A 17,405-nucleotide genomic window follows, 5' to 3' on the forward strand; every position below is an offset into this window, starting at 1 on the left:
GAAATTGAGTCGAAGAAATTGGAATACATAGAATGATTTATAAATACGATAATGGAGACGAGCTTTTATTCATATATTTTACAAAAAAAACCACTGGAATTTCTTAAAAATGCAACATCGTAAATCCGCAAAATTACCCTCAAAAAATTATAAATTGGTCAGTTTAACTGCTTTGGTAGTTCTTGCGTTAATACTTTGCAAGCGGTGCGCAATTCTCGACATTTTGCCCGCTTTAATCCTGACAATTTACGACAAGTTACTGATGTTGAAGAAACTTGAAAGAGAAATATCGACTATATAACTAAATACATATAGATTTATTTGTCATTTTTGAAAAAAAAAAAAAAAAAAAAAAAAAAACTTGTAAAGCTACAGAGCGTAATGTTTCTTCATTTCACGCAGCTGTGATTGCACACATTCCACCGCTTTCAAAGTTCTCTTCCGGACAGTGATCACAGTCTCTCTCACCTAAAAAGTGTTAATTCGCATCTCGGCTCGAAATTTCCATCGATTTCTCTCGTTTCTATCCGCTCTGAACACGCTGTTCGTGATGATCGACGACACGGCGATCCCGTGGACTTGACAATCGAGAGAGGAAGGAGCAGTCGCTAAAGTGCGTTGGCACCGCGCGTCGCGTTACGACCGCCTCAGACAGAGTGAGAGTGAGAGAGAAAGAAATGCCTCTTTACGCGGCGCGGGTAACGCATTAGCGTTAAGGAACACGTGTTCGGCACGAACACTTTTTCGCTGCACACTTGTGAACCGGGCACGGCGAACACGGCGGTGCGTGCCGTCTGCGTACACAACACGGGTCCTACACGGCGTACACACAGGGACCGGCGCACGTTCCGCTCTTTTCACCGGCCCGATACTTTGTCCTACCCGCTCGCCGATATTGCCCGCGGTGGCGCACCGCGCCGCGTTTTCAAGAAACAGAGAGTAGAAAAATCGCCGGCCGTTTTCCCCTTTTCTTTCGCGCACGTTCTATGTATAGAAGAATGCGTGCCCGAATGGCGCCTGTTCTTACGCCTGTTCCACTGTTTCGCGTCGCAATTTCGACGTCGGTTAGAGTATATGGTTGTACTTGTCCCACGGTCGTACGCTTTCGTTCGCTTTCAGCCGATCTGCAACTCGACCACCGCTCTGACGAGGAGAGATTGTTCGAGACTGATCTGCCTTCGGCTGTCCGGCTTTTGTATCTGTTGCGAATTGCGAATTGTGATCCGCCGTGTTTATTAAATATAATTTAATAATAAATATTATACTAATATTATTAGATATGTATAAAATTTGTCGTCAATTGTTAGTTTAGTTTGTTAAAATTCATTTGGTTCATTAAATTTCGTACTAGTCACTCTTGATGCAACATGGTTCATCAGTCAGTGCAATCTCGACTACTTCAATGAGGGAAATTGATTAAAATTTGATCTGCCTTCGTGTCTGTTGGAATTGAGAATTATGATCTGCCACGTTTACTAAATATAATTTAATAATAAATGTTATTATACACAATTTAATAATAAATACTATTATATTAAATATAATTAAATATTATTAAATATATATAAAATTTATCGTCAATTGTTAATTTAGTTTGTTAAAATTCATTTGGTTTATTAAATTTCGTACTAATCTCTCTTGATGCAACATGGGTTCATCAGTCAGTGCAATCTCGACTACTTCAACGAGAGAAATTATCAAAACTCTTGATCTTTTTTATCAGCTTGTGATCTATTCTTCAACATCTAGCTGTTGGAATTGCGAATTTTGGCTCGCATGTTAATCCAATTAATTTATTAAATTAATACCTTAGCGTGTACTCTTGATAGAACACGATTCGTCATCATCTCTCCCCCAACGAAATGAAAAGAAATTGATCAAAGCTGCTTTCGTGACCTGTTCTTCAGCATTTGGCGAATTTCGATTACCGCACGTTTAATCCATTTAGTTTATTAAATTAATACTTTCGCGTACTGATACAACGCGGTACAGATTTCTGTCTTATAAGAAGATTATCAGTTTGGCTTCCGTACGGCTGAAATATCGAATTAAACATCAAGAGAACGACTGCTCACGTGCCCCATCGTAGGTAGCCCAACTGGGTAACCATGTTACAATTCAATCACGCGACGATTGCCTTTTCCCGAGAAACTTTTCGATTGAAAGTCCCCGCCTTAACCATTTGCGCTTGACTGTCTCTTCTAATCGACTTACATCTGAGCTAACAATTCAGACTTTCTTTTTCTTTGCAATATAAATGCAATTGTAACGACCGTAGATGTACGTTTAGCGTTGTGCGAGACAGACATAACAATAGTAACAGTATAATACCTGGACAGACGAAGCTGTAATAACAACGGGTGGGAAGAATGAAAGAATTTCAGAAGAAGAAATATCCGAGGACAGATGCATTCGCGAATCAATTGATGACACTCGTTCGAAAAAATTCACGTAAACTACAAACTTATTCCTTCTTACGAAAGTTCACAAAATGGTAGATTATGTTCTTTTTCTCGGAGACAAGAAATTGTATTGTACGCTGGCAACTGACTGCGGACCATAACGAGTGACCAATAATTACCGTACACAATAATTCGTCGCTTTCTCTTTCCTTTGAACTCGTGAGAAGTAATAAATTATTTTGTTTCACATAAATGTACTTAAAACTGAGAAAATATTACAATATCGGGGCAAAAAAAATTTCAGGGCAATAGGTTAACTCTTTGACCTGCACGTCTATTGACGATCGCTTCAAACCTAAACGATATCACGCGTCAGTCAACACCATCAATACCATTTTCAACAGAATGATCATTCCCAACGCTGTGCCATTTTATTCGAGAATAAACTGCTGGTGGATGATGTGAAAAAAAAGTTTCGTAGGAGGCAAAGGGTTGTACTTGTTTCAGAAACGAACGCCGTATATCGCTATATCGGCTATGTCGGCGTCTATCCGCGACAGCGCACGTTTGTACCATTAACAAGAGACCCGTCATTGCGCGGCGCGTGATTCTTTTCCCCCTCTCCCCTCCTCTCCTCCACCCCCGGGCGTCTTTCTTCGCCTCTTTTTTTCTTATTACTCGGTATTTGGTGCCGGGAGCACGTTCGTCAGCCGTTACTCGATAACTGCGCGTCGTCACGGCACACACCGCGCGACTAGCGCGCACCGATGTGTTGACTTCACCTCTCGCGAGCTACGTGAGCTAAGTTTCCCCCGCGAAAATAGTTCCCCTTTGTCCTCCACTCACCAACCGAACGAGTAGTAACGTTGCAATTCGCGATCCCCGAGCCTGGCCTTAAGGAGGAATTCTTAAGAACGAACGACCTGCGATAGAGAGACGATCGTTCGAACGAAGACGAGAGGATTCGGAAGATTGAAGCTTCAGCGAAGAGGGGGGGAGAGAGAGCGAACGAGGGGGCACAATGGACGAAACGACGATCAAGGTTTCGTGGTCGCGTTAATGCCTCCGAGCGGGAATTAAAGGCTGAACGAAACGGCCGACGAAACACTAGTCTCTCTCTCTCGCGCGCGCACGCACTCTCTCGGGGGCTTTATTACGTAATAAATATTAAAATTCATACGGGTTGCACCTCTACCGAGAATCGATCTTCGGCCGGTCGAAAGGGACGGCTATAAAAGTCGTGAGGAGAGAGAGACGCGCCTCTCTCTGTGCCGAAAGGCAGCTCCTCTCTCGTACGACGCTATTTTACTTTTATTCGAGCAGATCCATTCTCAGACGAGTTTACGATCTGCTCTGCCGTGGCGCGGCCTCTCAATCTCTCTCTCTCTCTCTCTCTCTCTCTCTCTCTCTCTCTCTCTCTCTCTCTCGCACGCGCGAAAGACAAATTCCAACAAGTTGTTCCAGCAGTTCGAGAGCCGAGCGTGTCTCGGGTGGTTGACAGATTTTCGAAAATTTCACAGCAACTGGACATTGTTCTTCCAGCTACTAACGATTCGAAAATATAACTTCCCCGCGATTCGATTGACACAGCGGACGAAGATCGGTACCGTTAGTCGTTTTAGTGCCATCGCGTTGTTTAGACTTCGCGTCGAATAGTGTGTTCCACAGCGTGTTCTTCGTGGTCGCAATGTTCAATGCAGTGCATTGCGCTCGGTTTCAGTTATAGCGCCGCATCGACGAAACCTCCTCTCCTAATTACTTTCTTTTCAATTGAACCTAAATCGCGTGCAAGACAATGCTTGCTTTATTTCCACTGTGTCGACATTTTTCGTAGTTGTGCTAAAGAAAACGCTATCGTACCGCGATGACGCTGTTAACCACGTTGCGCTGGCGACTGATTGCGGACCATAACGAGTGACCAAACGTTATACAGTAATTCGTCGCTTTCTTTTCGAACTCGTCTGGATAGAAATTATCGAGAAGTAACAAATTTATTATTTATTTTACTTAAATATACTTGAAAGTGAGAAAAATATTACAACTTTGGAACAAAAGATTCTCGACGTGCGTGGCACTGAAAACTCTCGTTTAAGTATATTTAAGTATAATCCGGGCAAATAATAAATTCATTACTTCTCGATAATTTTCTATATCCAGCTACCCATAATTTCTTATTTCGATACACCGACGAGCTCGAAAAAGGAAAGCGACGACTTACTGTTTGGTCACTCGTTATGGTCCGCGAATCAGTTAACCAGCGGCGAGTGGTTCAGTGACTGCGAAGACGGAATCGGAACGGCCATAGAGACGACGAGGAACAAAGGCGAGGCGAAAGAAATCGACGATCGCGCCAGAGTTCACTTGCTTACGCGATCGAACACGGAGGATGACGAGTCTCTATACCCATCGATCGACTTCCGCCTCCCTCTGGAGGACGCATCTCCGTCTCTACCTTTATTTGTATCCGAGCGGCTCGAGCCGCTCCAATGTCGTTTTATCGCGTTTACGACCTTGTCGAGGAAATGTACGAGCCGAGCGGAGCGGAGCCGAGCCGTGGACGACGACGACGACAGACAGACAGAGTCAATTCAGCTTGTCCATAAACACCCATCCGCGTTTACCTCCATAAAACGAAATAAAGTCCTAGGAGTCTTCCGACGATGGGCGGACTTCTCCCCGTTCCCGCGAGTGATGGATTTCCTCTTTGACGGATCGCTCGTAAACCTCCTCTAAATGTTTTCTCGGAAACGAAAGAGAGGGATAGAGAGAGAGAGAGAGAGAGAGAACCAATATGCGATTTCCAAGCGAGCACGCGGCTCTTCTCTCTTTCTTCTTCACGGATCGAGGCTGCTTACGGCCACCCGCCGTTTTTAGTGAGTCTTAAATCGGGATTATGTCGGGATTACAGGATCCCGTGTACGCTGGATCTCTGTTCTGGTAGCGCGCCGAGCCTACCGCGAAAGTCATCCTTCTTACCAACTTCTCTTGTTCTCCGTTCACGTCGAGATCCCTCTTCTCGCAGCGACGAGTTGAAAAACATGAATAAATGAATTTCTCCTTCAAAGTGGAAGGAATGGAACGTTCTGACGCGAGAGTCAGTTCTTCTTCAGTGTTATTTCTTCACGTGACGGAGAGACTTTTCGCGAAGAGTCGAGTCACGAGTGCTGTCGTCTACTCCCGGGGTTAATCTTCGCGTTTGTCACGAGAGTCGAATGTCGACCGAAAATGGTGCATCCGAGGGGAATTCAAATCGCGAAGAATTCGCAAATTGAAACGCCCAGCCTGTTTCGTGAACTCTCCGGCTTTCGTTTAATCGCTTCGCACGGTCGGCACTCGTCCTCTCTCTCTCTCTCTCTCTCTCTCTCTCTCTCTTTCCCTCACTGTTTTCTCTGCCAGTCGTTTGCAAATCAGAGAAACGCCGGTCGATCGTCCTCTTCGCGTTTCCGAGAAGTTTCGTGATAAGTCGGCGATTAGCGGGCCCCCGGGTGAGGGGGGAAGGTCGGCGGGGCTGGAAGGTCTCGGTCTTCGACTACGAGGAAAAAAGGGGTGAGCAATCATCAGCAATTATTCGGAATCCCAGCGTATAACGAACGTGCACCCGCTGATTGATGCCCTGCGGCCGCTGCGAAGGGGGGCCAGATCGCGTTTTCGTGCACGAATCCCTGCCCCCCCTTTTTCCTCCCTTCAGAAATTCCTTCGACATTAATTATTATAATGCGAATCCGATTAGATCTGAGCCGGTAGCCCCTCGTATCCTTTCCACGCGAGCCGAGATGCGGGAATCTCGAGTCCCCGGTCGAAATCGTGTCATTCTTTTTCGGGGATTTGAATAGCTCTCGCTGCTGAAATAACTGAAATAATACGGCCTGGTTGGCTGGTTTCGCAACAAAGAGTTGTGTCTCGTTCCCTGAAACTCTTTGTGAGCGACAATTAGTCGTCTCTCTAAGACAAGAACCAAAGGGCGAATCTCAGTGAACGAACGAACGAACGAACGAACGAACGGGAAGAGGCAACGAGACTCTTGGATCGCGCGTGTCGCGTGGAAATTTCGAAGGAACACGGGGTACACACCTGTCCAATTAGTTCCGCGCTCGTGCTCGAATTCGACCTACATTTTCCAGCGGCGGACAAGTGACCGGGTAGCTTCCAGCATCGGTGAACGAGAGAAAGAGAAAGAGGAGACGAGATGGTAGAGAGAGAGAGAGAGAGAGAGAGAGAGAGAGAAAGATAGTCGGTACGGTTCTCCGGCACGTTCCAGTGCTATAGATAGCTCGCGCACGCGAGCCGAGCGAAAAGCATTTAGCAGGATGACGTTCGCACATTCTAGACGTCTCGACGCCGACCGTTCTCGCCGATCATCCGTTACGTTCCCCGTGACGTAATTGTCGAATTCTTGCTCCGACAGTCTGCCACCGTTTCTCGCCTTCCCTCCTTCCCTCTCCTTTTCCTTCGTTTCGCTCTCTCTCTCTCTCTCTTTCTTTCTCTTCGTTTCTCTCGCGCGTTTCGCACGCTCGCAACAGACGCGCAGAGATAGGTGACAAGAACGATCGTCTGCAACGGGACGATTGATTAATGGGCAGACCGTCTAGTTTTTCGCGATCGAAACCTCCCCATCCTGTGTGTCGATAGTGTCGCCTCCGTCTCTCGAACGAGCCAAGTAGAAAATACGTAACATATATTGTACCAGTGTCGATGCGAACGAAGAAGTGGAAGAAAAAGAGAAAGAAGAAGAAACGGGCGGAGAAGGAGCGAGGGAGTATAAGGTGGAAGAAATCGGAGAAACGGGTTCCGCGTTCTGCAGACCTCGACTCTACTGGCCAAGCGGCGAGGCGTGGGAAGTGAAATACGAGCGTTGCAGACGGCCAACGGCCATTTTCATCCTGCCGGTTTAGTATTGGCGGGCCACTAAGTCTGAACTAATTTGCTTATTAATATTTCACAACAGCGCCGATCGCTCTGGGGGTTCTTGATATATCGCCTACCCCCACCCTGACTACCGAACCCTCCCCCCCCCCCTCCCCCTGTGTCTTTCGCTGTCCTTGCCTCTCGCATTCGCACCGCAACCTGCACCGGCCGTTTTCCATTCCGCTCTTACGTGGCTCGAGTCGCAACACTTCGAAGCCCAACGCTAGAACTATCGTACGTTGAAATGGTCAATTTATTAATTGTCATGCGAGTCATTAGTCGAAATTCTTTTATATATTTCTAACAGTATGTTTTTGAATAATCAGTGATCTTCAATCAATATATTACAATTTAGTTAATATACGCCAATTTTATCATTTTCTATATTTATTAACAGTATATTTTTTCCAAAGTTTCATATATTTGTAACAGTATGTTTTTAAATACTCGAGTGATTTTCAATCAATATATTAAAATTTTTAATCAATATATACCACTTTACCATTTCCTGTATTCATAACAGTATATTTTTCAGAAGTTTCATATATTCATTCAGCAGTAACATTTTTAAACATTCGAGTGATTTTTGATCAATATATCACAATGATTTTGAATCAATACGTCAATGATTTTTAATCATTACATATCAATTTATAACTTTCTGTGGAGATTTTATATATTTATAACGGTATATATTTTTAGATATTTGAGTGATTTTTAATAAGATGTATTAATAGACTCTCGTTCTCTTTATTGTATTATTATTTATATTTATTGTATTATCATTATTTAGATTAGTATTATTTATCATATTATTGTATTTTTCCTTGCACTTTCATTTCTTCACTTTAGCTGTCTAATTCTAGTGATGACCTAAGCTTCGTCGTCGACCATTTAGATTTATTTTAATTCGTTCTAAATTGTTTTTTGTCTGGAACGAATTAAAATAAACCTAAGTGGTCGACGACGAAGCTTAGGTTATCGCTAAAATTAAATGGCTAAAGCTTAGGTTATCACTAGAATTAAATGGCTAGCACTGAACATGTTTATGCTATTAATCTTCAAATGTCGTGCAGATACAATTATCAGAATTACGTTTAAAGAGAGACGTGCAATACCAATGCGAATTCGAGTGATGTGACGCGTTCATACGACTAAAACTGCAACTGTGTAATTTTTATCATATTTCCGAGATCGAGCGCGCACGCGTTTGCTCTCAGCGCGACCTGTTCCACTGGCGCTACGAGACACGGTTTATTCCACTTACGTCTCCTCCGAACGTTCCTATCTTTCCTTTTTTTCCTCCTTTTTCTCAAGTAAATCTTCGGTTATTACGTCTCCTCGACTAAATAATACCAAGAAGCAAGCAAGAGATGGACCTCGCTTTACGATCCATCGTCGATCCAAGGATCGGCTTCGACTCAATCAGTCAAAGTCGCGCCTCGCTCGAATACGCACGTATCGCGGTTGGCGCAACGCGAAACTGAAAGCTCCGGGGAATCGTCGTTTAACCAGCGTTTTCGTTCAAAGACACACACATACATACACACACACACACGAACAACCGGGTTACATGCAGGCAAAAGGTCCCCGACGAGGATAATTGCCGCGCGACGAGCTGGCTCGCCGCGATTAACGTCGTTAAAGCTCACTGCCGTATCGGCGCGTTTACGATCCCTGACGAATCCACGTCGCAATAAAGAGGACGAGGCAAAGAGAGAAAAAGAGAGAGAGAGAGAGAGAGCAGACAACAGCGGGCTCGCACATGGACGCGCGAGTCGCCGAGATATTTAGGTCGTGACGGTGGCCGCGTCGCGCAACGTCGGACCCAAACCCTTATTCTGGCAGAATGACAAGCACGAATCGAAAGTTATTTCTGCCGGGCCAATATATAGGTTGATTTACGCCTGGCATCGGACAATAACGCGGCCGGCCCGCAGTATCACGGCCCGCGTTGATATTTTATAACCCTGTAAATAGATAGCCGGCGAAGATGACGTTGCTTCTCGGAAGTTTCGAGCACTTCGACGGTGAGGGGGGCTGGGCTGTTGGAGAGGTCCTCGCCTTCTTCTAGCTCTCGCCGTCTTTCAATCTTCGATCTCTGCCTTTCTGCGAGAGCGAGCAGAGCGGGCCCAGCAGCGAAACAGAGTTTAACGTGTCATTTTCTGTCACATCAAAGCACTCGCCACGTTGTTGGCAAGTGCCAGTGGCGAGTGAACCCGACCACGGTCGCGATCCCGACGACTCCAAAGAGTCTACGACTCCTATGAGTCGTCTATGACCTTCTTCTTTCACAGTGTTTGCTCGTTAACTCTAATTAAAGAGTGAATCTCGACGCGTGACGTTGAAAGTCAGCGACGGTGTGCTCGGTACGATCGCGACCTCCGTAGGTGAAAAATCGGTGCTACGTGCAACGACTCTCGCGAACGAAGAGCGTGGCATATCAAACGAACTCGTAAAGTCAATCAGTCGCGACGTAACGACCGTTGCGAGAGATACATTTTACTGCCGTATTATTCGGGAGGTTTTATTATCCGCCGCGCGCGAATCTCGAGAAGAAACGAGCGTGACGTATATTAAGGTCGCGAGTAGGGCCACCCAGGTCGTTGCTGCTCGCACACGGAGCGGCGGTTCCTCCTGGCCGAGGGAAGAATTAGATGAACGACAGGCGGAGAAACGATTGGGACGAAGATGAACGACGGTGGCATTGTCGTGCTTCGCGCGCCACACCCTGACGCGCCGCGTCGTGTTTTGTCTATCTTCTGGGCCACGAGATAGAGGTCCACGTTGCCCGGAAACACCGTTCACGCCGGGACACAATCGCGTGACGACGCCACGACGCAGAACGAATAGGATTTGGTACAGATACTAATTTCGGTAGCGGCTGTCCCGAAACAAATGTCAAGACCGCCAGCCGAAATCACGCAAGCTTACGTAAGTTATCGGAGCTTTTCCGGTTCGTCGACTCGTACGTTTCGGCTGAGAATATAAAGCGTGGACACACGGGAAGATCGAGATATTTGATATTTACAAAGACGAGGTTACATCTTTGAGTATCTTGTTCCTTGGTTCTTTAATTGCTGTTGAATTTGAGAGAGAGATAGAGAGAGAAACGTTGTTACGCGGGAAAATTTAAACAAACTCAGAGAATTTAGAAATTTCACCAGAAACGACAATAAGTTACACTTTTAATTATCGACTGTACAATGTCATCGAGCATGTTCCTTGGTTTTAACAACTGTTGAAATTCGAACGTAAAAAAAAGAAGCCCAGAATACCACGCGTTACGCGGGAAAATTTAAACAGACAAATTAACAAGTTTCAATTAAATTTACAAATTTCATCAGAAATGACAAGTTACATCGTCAAGCGTCGATATAATGATCTTTAATTGATCTTTGAGTACCGATAAAATACTGTGAAATATCTTCGAACTTGTTCCTTGATTCTAGCTACTGTTGAAATTCAAACGAAAGAAATAGCAGGGAAGCTGAGAATATCACGTGTTACGCGGGAAAATTTAAACAAACTCAGAGAATTTATAAATTTCACCAGAAACGACAATAAGTTGCACTTTTAATTATCGACTGTACAATGTCATCGAGCATGTTCCTTGATTTTAACAACTGTTGAAATTCGAAAAAAATAGTAAAGAATCTCAGAACACCACGCGTTACGCGTGGGAAAATTTAAACAGACAAATTAACAAGTTTCAATTAAATTTACAAATTTCACCAGAAATGACAAGTTACATCGTCAAGCGTCGATATAATGATCTTTAATTGATCTTTGAGTACCGATAAAATACTGTGAAATATCTTCGAACTTGTTCCTTGATTCTAGCTACTGTTGAAATTCAAACGAAAGAAATAGCAGGGAAGCTGAGAATATCACGTGTTACGCGGGAAAATTTAAACAAACTCAGAGAATTTATAAATTTTTAAGTATCGACTGTACAATATCCTCGAGTTCCTTGATCTCAGCCGCGATTTCGTTGAAATTCTAAACGAAGGGAATAGCGGTGACGAACGAATCCCCTGTTTTTGTCGCCGGTGGCACGCGATATCAGGATCGTTTTGTTTCCCTGGGATTAGAGGAGGAAGGCTGAAACGAGAACGAGGAGCGATGCCACCCACGAATTATAAGCCACACCCTAGTTAGACCCGCAGGGGGTTGCCGTGCCACCGACGGAGATACAATTATTTGATCGGCGAGCAACAAGTGGCGGGCAACAACGGGGAGGTTTGCGGGGATCTTCTATTTTAGTCGGGGAGATTTCGATGCCTCGATAGAGAGGGTCAGGCCCACGGGTCGATAATCCTACTCGAGCCTCCTCTTCTATCGAGATCAATGCGTGACGAAGCGAGCCATAAATTGGACAATAATCAATTACCTCGCTATCAGTTATATAATCGATTGCCAAACAACAATCCCGCGGTAATCGTGATCGTTGATCGGCACAATTTTTAATAATAAGTTATCGAATGATATTGGCTTGTATTTTGTTATTTCATCTGTGGTGCTTTTGTAACTTGTAATCGATAATTTTTAAATTATTAAAAATTACGCGCGTTCATTGTTATAACACGTATTCGAACGTGTTAATTATGTAAGGTTGTGTTATTATTGTGATACAACTGAATGTTATTATTAAATCAATTTGAGTAGCAGAACAGCTAGTATTAAAACTAGAGAGAATAGTTGTACTTTGCTGCCTAATAGTATCTCTATTATTGAATATTTGAAATAATTTGTAAATGTTCATAATTGATCAGTGAAGAATCGCAAAATTTTGATCATTCGGCTAGTTTATTCATTCAAAGATTGTACCAACAACGGCTCAACATGGATGAGATTTTTGATTGAAAATTTTTTGAACACATCCCGATAAAATTGTAGGATTGTATACACTGCGAAACAGTACAAATAAATAGTATAGTTCAATATACAAAATATACATAACCTCATTGATGGAAGTGAACTACCGATACAATCATTGATCAACGATTACTGATTACTCGATCGTATTCCACGTTAAATATAATCGTCAATCATTAGTTAGATTAATTAGGTTGTTGTTTCTATGATTTTATTTCCTTTTCATTCTACGCTCGAGTTCCGCTCGACTCTAGTTTAAAAGTCGATCGACAAATGTCTAATCGTTTGATAGGAAATTGTAAAGAAAGGCTGTCACTTTGCTTTTCGTTTGTCAATTTACCAGATAGCACGCGAGGGAGCGTCGAAAATTGAGAAGGAAATTTCAATTTCGCCAATTTCTGCGAGCCTGAAAAGTGAAACACGGCGCAAGACACAACCCACCGCGCGTCCCATCGCTTGACAGTTAACTTCAGCCAGGGCGGACCGTAAATTACGCCAATATTTCCGCGAAATCCTAACAAGATTATAAAGCAGATTGTAGCACTGTGACGTCTGCGGCCTCCTCCTCCCCCTCCCGTCTGGCCATTCGGGCCTTTCTCGATCTGTTCGCGGCCAGAACCGAAGGGCTTACAAAGTGAGCCTCGATGTTCGTTGGAGAGAAGGGAGCGAGCGAAAGGGTCGGTGCGCAAAGGAGGACAAGAAAGAGAGAAAGTTCTATTTATAATGCGTTCGCGTCTTTGCAGGGGCCCCAGCCTCCGGGTGGAGGCAGTAAATGTCGCGTGTATTTCATATGAAACTCCACCCCCGTCCCGGCTGTTCCTCGCAATGCCAATCTCTTTCGTTCGTCTGATAATACCGGCCGCTAACAGAGTTAACCCGCACGAACAGAGAGAGATCCTTTCTCGCGTTTGCTTTCATCCTCGAATAAAGGATGAATACCTCCCTTTCTTTCCTCTGTATTATTCCCCTTTCTCTCAACGCGACTCGGCAAGGAACTGCATTGAGAGAGTCAAGATTTGCCATGTATTTTTATTCAGTTAGCAAACAATAATCAAAATGTAAATTGTAGTTTTTGAAAGTGCAGAGAGAGAGAGAGAGAGAGAGATGTTTTCGGGTGACATCGTGCATCACGCGCATCACTGTGAATTAGCTAACGCGTGTACGTTCAGACGTGAACCGGCCAATCAAACAAAATAAATTTGTCTCGATGAGACAAATTCCACCGAGTTTCATTCAGTCGCTGAACTGAACCCAGAATCTTTTCACCCGTAATAAACTTCGCCTGCCGTCAGCTCTATTCACGCACGCGAGGGAATTAGAACTGAAAGCGAAAAATTTTCGTCACTTTTCGAGCATTTTGCAACAAAAGAACCATGTTCCATGGTACCGTTATCACGAGTCCATTAAAGTGTCCGATAATCATAATCAATAACGTGAATAATCGTGTTCAAGACGGAACGATTACTCGGTTCGTAAAGTGGTCGACTTCAATTTTCTTTTTTCTTTTCTTCTTTTTTGTCTTCTCTTTTTTTTTTTTTTTTAACGAAGAGCAATCAGGCTGCGATAACAGCTCAAAGTAAATTGTAAATTGTAGATGACGTGGCGGAGGGGCAAGGGGCATAACATACGCTCGTTGGCAGCTTATTCGATAGATTCCAGGGCCGTCACGCGAGATTCTGGGAAAAGTCGTTTCGCGCGCGTCCGAAAGGTCTTTTAAAGCTTTGGGCGCGCAGTCGGGTCGCAGTTTGGCTACGTCGGTTAATAAAGGCCTTCGACATAGTCGATCGTTATTAGATCGGGCACTCCTTCGGCCCGCCAATCTTACCCGCCCAATATACTTCGTAATAACTCATAAAATGCAACATTTTGCTTCGTATACCAATTACCCCCACTTCTGTTGTGGCTGTTGTACATACATATATCGAGGCCGAGGCTCTTTTTCTGCCGCGATCGTCCTCCCTCGTTCCTCTGTTTCTCTGCTTCTATGAACAGAAAAGCAGAGAAGTTTGTCGACCGGAGCAACCATAGTCCATACTATATGTTCGCGCTATTGACCTCTTGCGCTGGAGTGACGTGCCACGCACGTCGAGAATTTTTATTGTCCCTAAATTGCAATATTTTCTCAGCTTCAAGTATATTAAATTATACGCTATATAAAAAATTAAACGTAATTATAAATTATATACTAAAAACAATTAAATACATATATAAATTGTATACCATGTTTTGATGTATATACAGGCAAAACAAATAATAAATTTATCCAGTGATAGCCAAAGCGACCAATTATTGTATACGGGTCCGGTCACTCGTTATGGTCCGCAATCGGTTGCCAGCGCAACGTGGTTAAACAGTCAGCTCCCAATTTCGCTAGTTCTTGTTATAGAAATTTTATATTTCAAATAGATCATGATATTATTGATGATAATGATATTCAGAACAGCGTGAGAGCAGAGATAATTGATAAAGTACGCATGGTTACACATTAACAAATAGATGCGTTAAGGCTGTTAAAAAAAAAAAAAAAAAAAAAAAAAAAGAATGATGTGGAAAGCGAGTAAACGACCTGACGCATCCGGTCGATATCGTACGTTCGCGTATATCTACTGAACATGGAGTAGAAAGAGAATGACCGCAGAGACAGATAAAGAAACATTAGCTTTTCATGGTAGCGACGAAATACCATGGTAACAGTGAATTTCGCTCGTGAGCTTCGATTTCGTCGCGGTGAAATCCTCGAGGAATAGGATATCGAGTTCGACTTTCTCTTGAAGCGGTGCCGCTTTGTTCTCGGAAAAAAATGGATTGTTGGATTTCTTTTTTTTTTTAGGAAAGAAGAATCTATTAAAGCAAGAATTTTTAGTGATGTTTACAGCATTAAACGATGTTTGCATCGTGATTTGTTCATATTTATTATAGTTTATCAAATTTATTAATACTAATTTTTTCTTATTCTTTTTTTGAGAAAATCTTCAGTCATCAAAACATTTAGCCATTATTACATAATATACTGTGACATAATTGTTACAACATAATATTCAAAATATCATTAAAGTAATTTCAGAGTTATGTTAAAGTTATTATCAAAAATAACAACTGTTCCGTCGACTTATATGACTTTTTTTAAACATTACTAAGAATAACAACGGAAACTGTTCCGCTGTTATAAGTTTCAATATTTGCATGAAAAGTCACTTACCTCAATTGACTTCCATATGTTAAAAAAAAAAAAAGAGAACATAAAAAAAGATTCTTAATCGCTGCTCGCGAATTATTCCGCTTCGCGACGCTAGACAGATTAATGAGTTGTGAGAAATATTCCGAATTAACAACGCAGTAATGGTTCTGAAGTGACTCCAAGCTGTTGATCTTCGCGTTGAGTGGACGTAAGTTTTACCTAGCTAATGGTGACTATGCGAGTAGAAGCAAAATTCTCGTACATGGCGCGGCCATGGTGCGTCCAACCCTTCGGTCCGGTGTCGAACGAGGCGCGTGAAAATTATGTATGTACAACGATAAGTACATAACGCCTGTACGCGACGTCGAACAGCTACTTTGTCTGGTGGAAGCGGGCACGCAATGTGGCCACCATTGCGGCTGAAACGCAGGACATGGCGCGGCGGCCGACCATTATAAAAATAACTGCTGATTGGACGCTCTACCAAGAAAAATCATAATCGCATCCTGAAATGGCATCTCGCCTCTCCTCTCTTTCTGCTTGTTTCTTTCTCTCTATCTTCGTATCTCTACCACCTCTTCTTTGTCGCTAGATTTTTACCTTGGTGTCGAACAATGAGATTCGTTCCCCCGTTGACTCCCACTCGACCATTCTCCGAGGGGCCAATTTCTTCCTTTTTTTTTCAATCATCACATAAATATCGAGTACGATTGTATTCTCAGAGTGCTGACAGATATTGGAATTTCCTTTCCTTTACAGATCACTCGGAGCAAGCTCTTTACTTTTACATTCGCGAGTGCCATTTTTTGCCATTTTTCTGCTCTCGCGAGAGTAACGCGCATCGTTGCAACGATTCGTGCAAGGAAGAAACGCGAAAACACGTTGTTTGTAGACACGGGGTTTGAAGTCCGCGAAGGCGCAAGGATCGGAGTCAGGGGGAGAATCGGGCGCCATTTTGCGAGCACACACAGCTTTTATCGCCGCGCCCTATATAGGAGCATTATGCTCGGGTTGCCGGGTTGCGCGTATATCAACAATAATTGCAGGACCAATAATAAAGCTGGAGGGACCACGCTCGATAGCCCGAAATTGCTGGTTCCCCTACCCGAGCCTGCAACGTTTTATTGCCTCCGCTCTCCGAGAGCAGGAATGGCGGCAGTCGTCCCCCTCGTCCTTCTCGATGGCGGATAAACGATCCCACGATACCACGACTCAGTCTACCACCAATCGGCCTTTCGATATTCGCCGATGCAAACCAAATTGGATCCACACCGAGCGCCGAGGATGCTCCAATTATTTTCTCGACAGAAGAGTGACAAATTGACGATCGTTTCGATCGTTTTCTCGGTAGCTCGAAATTGTTGAAGATCAGCCTGAATTCGGTGACACGAGCTACGCTCACAATCAGTCTGCTTCGTCTAGATGCTTCAGGCTGCTGCTGTTATTATTAGCGATATATACCTAGCGTTGGCTGCTCACTCTCGTTATTATTTCTTTCGCTGATCGTTGCTGCTGCTGCTGCTGCTGGATGCTATTGTAGCAAAGTGTTTCGCGAGCTCGTAAACAGCCGCAAAGGAGAGCTCGCACGCGCGATAGTCACGAGCATCGGCCTTGTTAAAGCTCCGTTAACTCGAACCTCTGGACAAACTCGTAAAATTTACCGGCCCCGAAGAAGATTACCACGCCGGTGTATTCACGGCTGCTGGTGAATTTTCGCGTGACTTCGAATCGAACCAGAATTACGCGTTTAATAGAACGAACGTATCGGCTCGCGACGTTTTTCTCCTCTTTTCTCCGTTCCTCTCCTTTTCACCGCGATTGTTTGACGCCGGAACTACCAAAATTTCGAAAATGACCAATTTCTAATTTTCTATAGATTTTCTGTATATTTGTATATAACATTTCAGACACTCGTGTGACTTTCTAATGAAATACGCTGACAGAAGCTTCTTCTTAGCGACCTTGCACTTTAATTATTTTCTATAGATATTTTCTATGTTTGTATATAACATTTCAGACACTCGTGTGACTTTTTAATGAAA

At 43.7% G+C, this 17,405-nt stretch overlaps 1 protein-coding gene across 1 annotated transcript in view; it reads left to right on the top strand.

The window, feature by feature from the left end:
- LOC122537011 (protein dead ringer) overlaps window positions 1-17,405 on the top strand; it is a 36,969-nt gene that overhangs the window by 3,597 nt on the left and 15,967 nt on the right. The window lies entirely within an intron of this gene.

This window comes from Frieseomelitta varia, unplaced genomic scaffold (genome assembly GCF_011392965.1).
Source record: "Frieseomelitta varia isolate USP_RPSP 00005682 unplaced genomic scaffold, Fvar_1.2 scaffold_884, whole genome shotgun sequence".
NCBI classification, from domain to species: domain Eukaryota; kingdom Metazoa; phylum Arthropoda; class Insecta; order Hymenoptera; family Apidae; genus Frieseomelitta; species Frieseomelitta varia.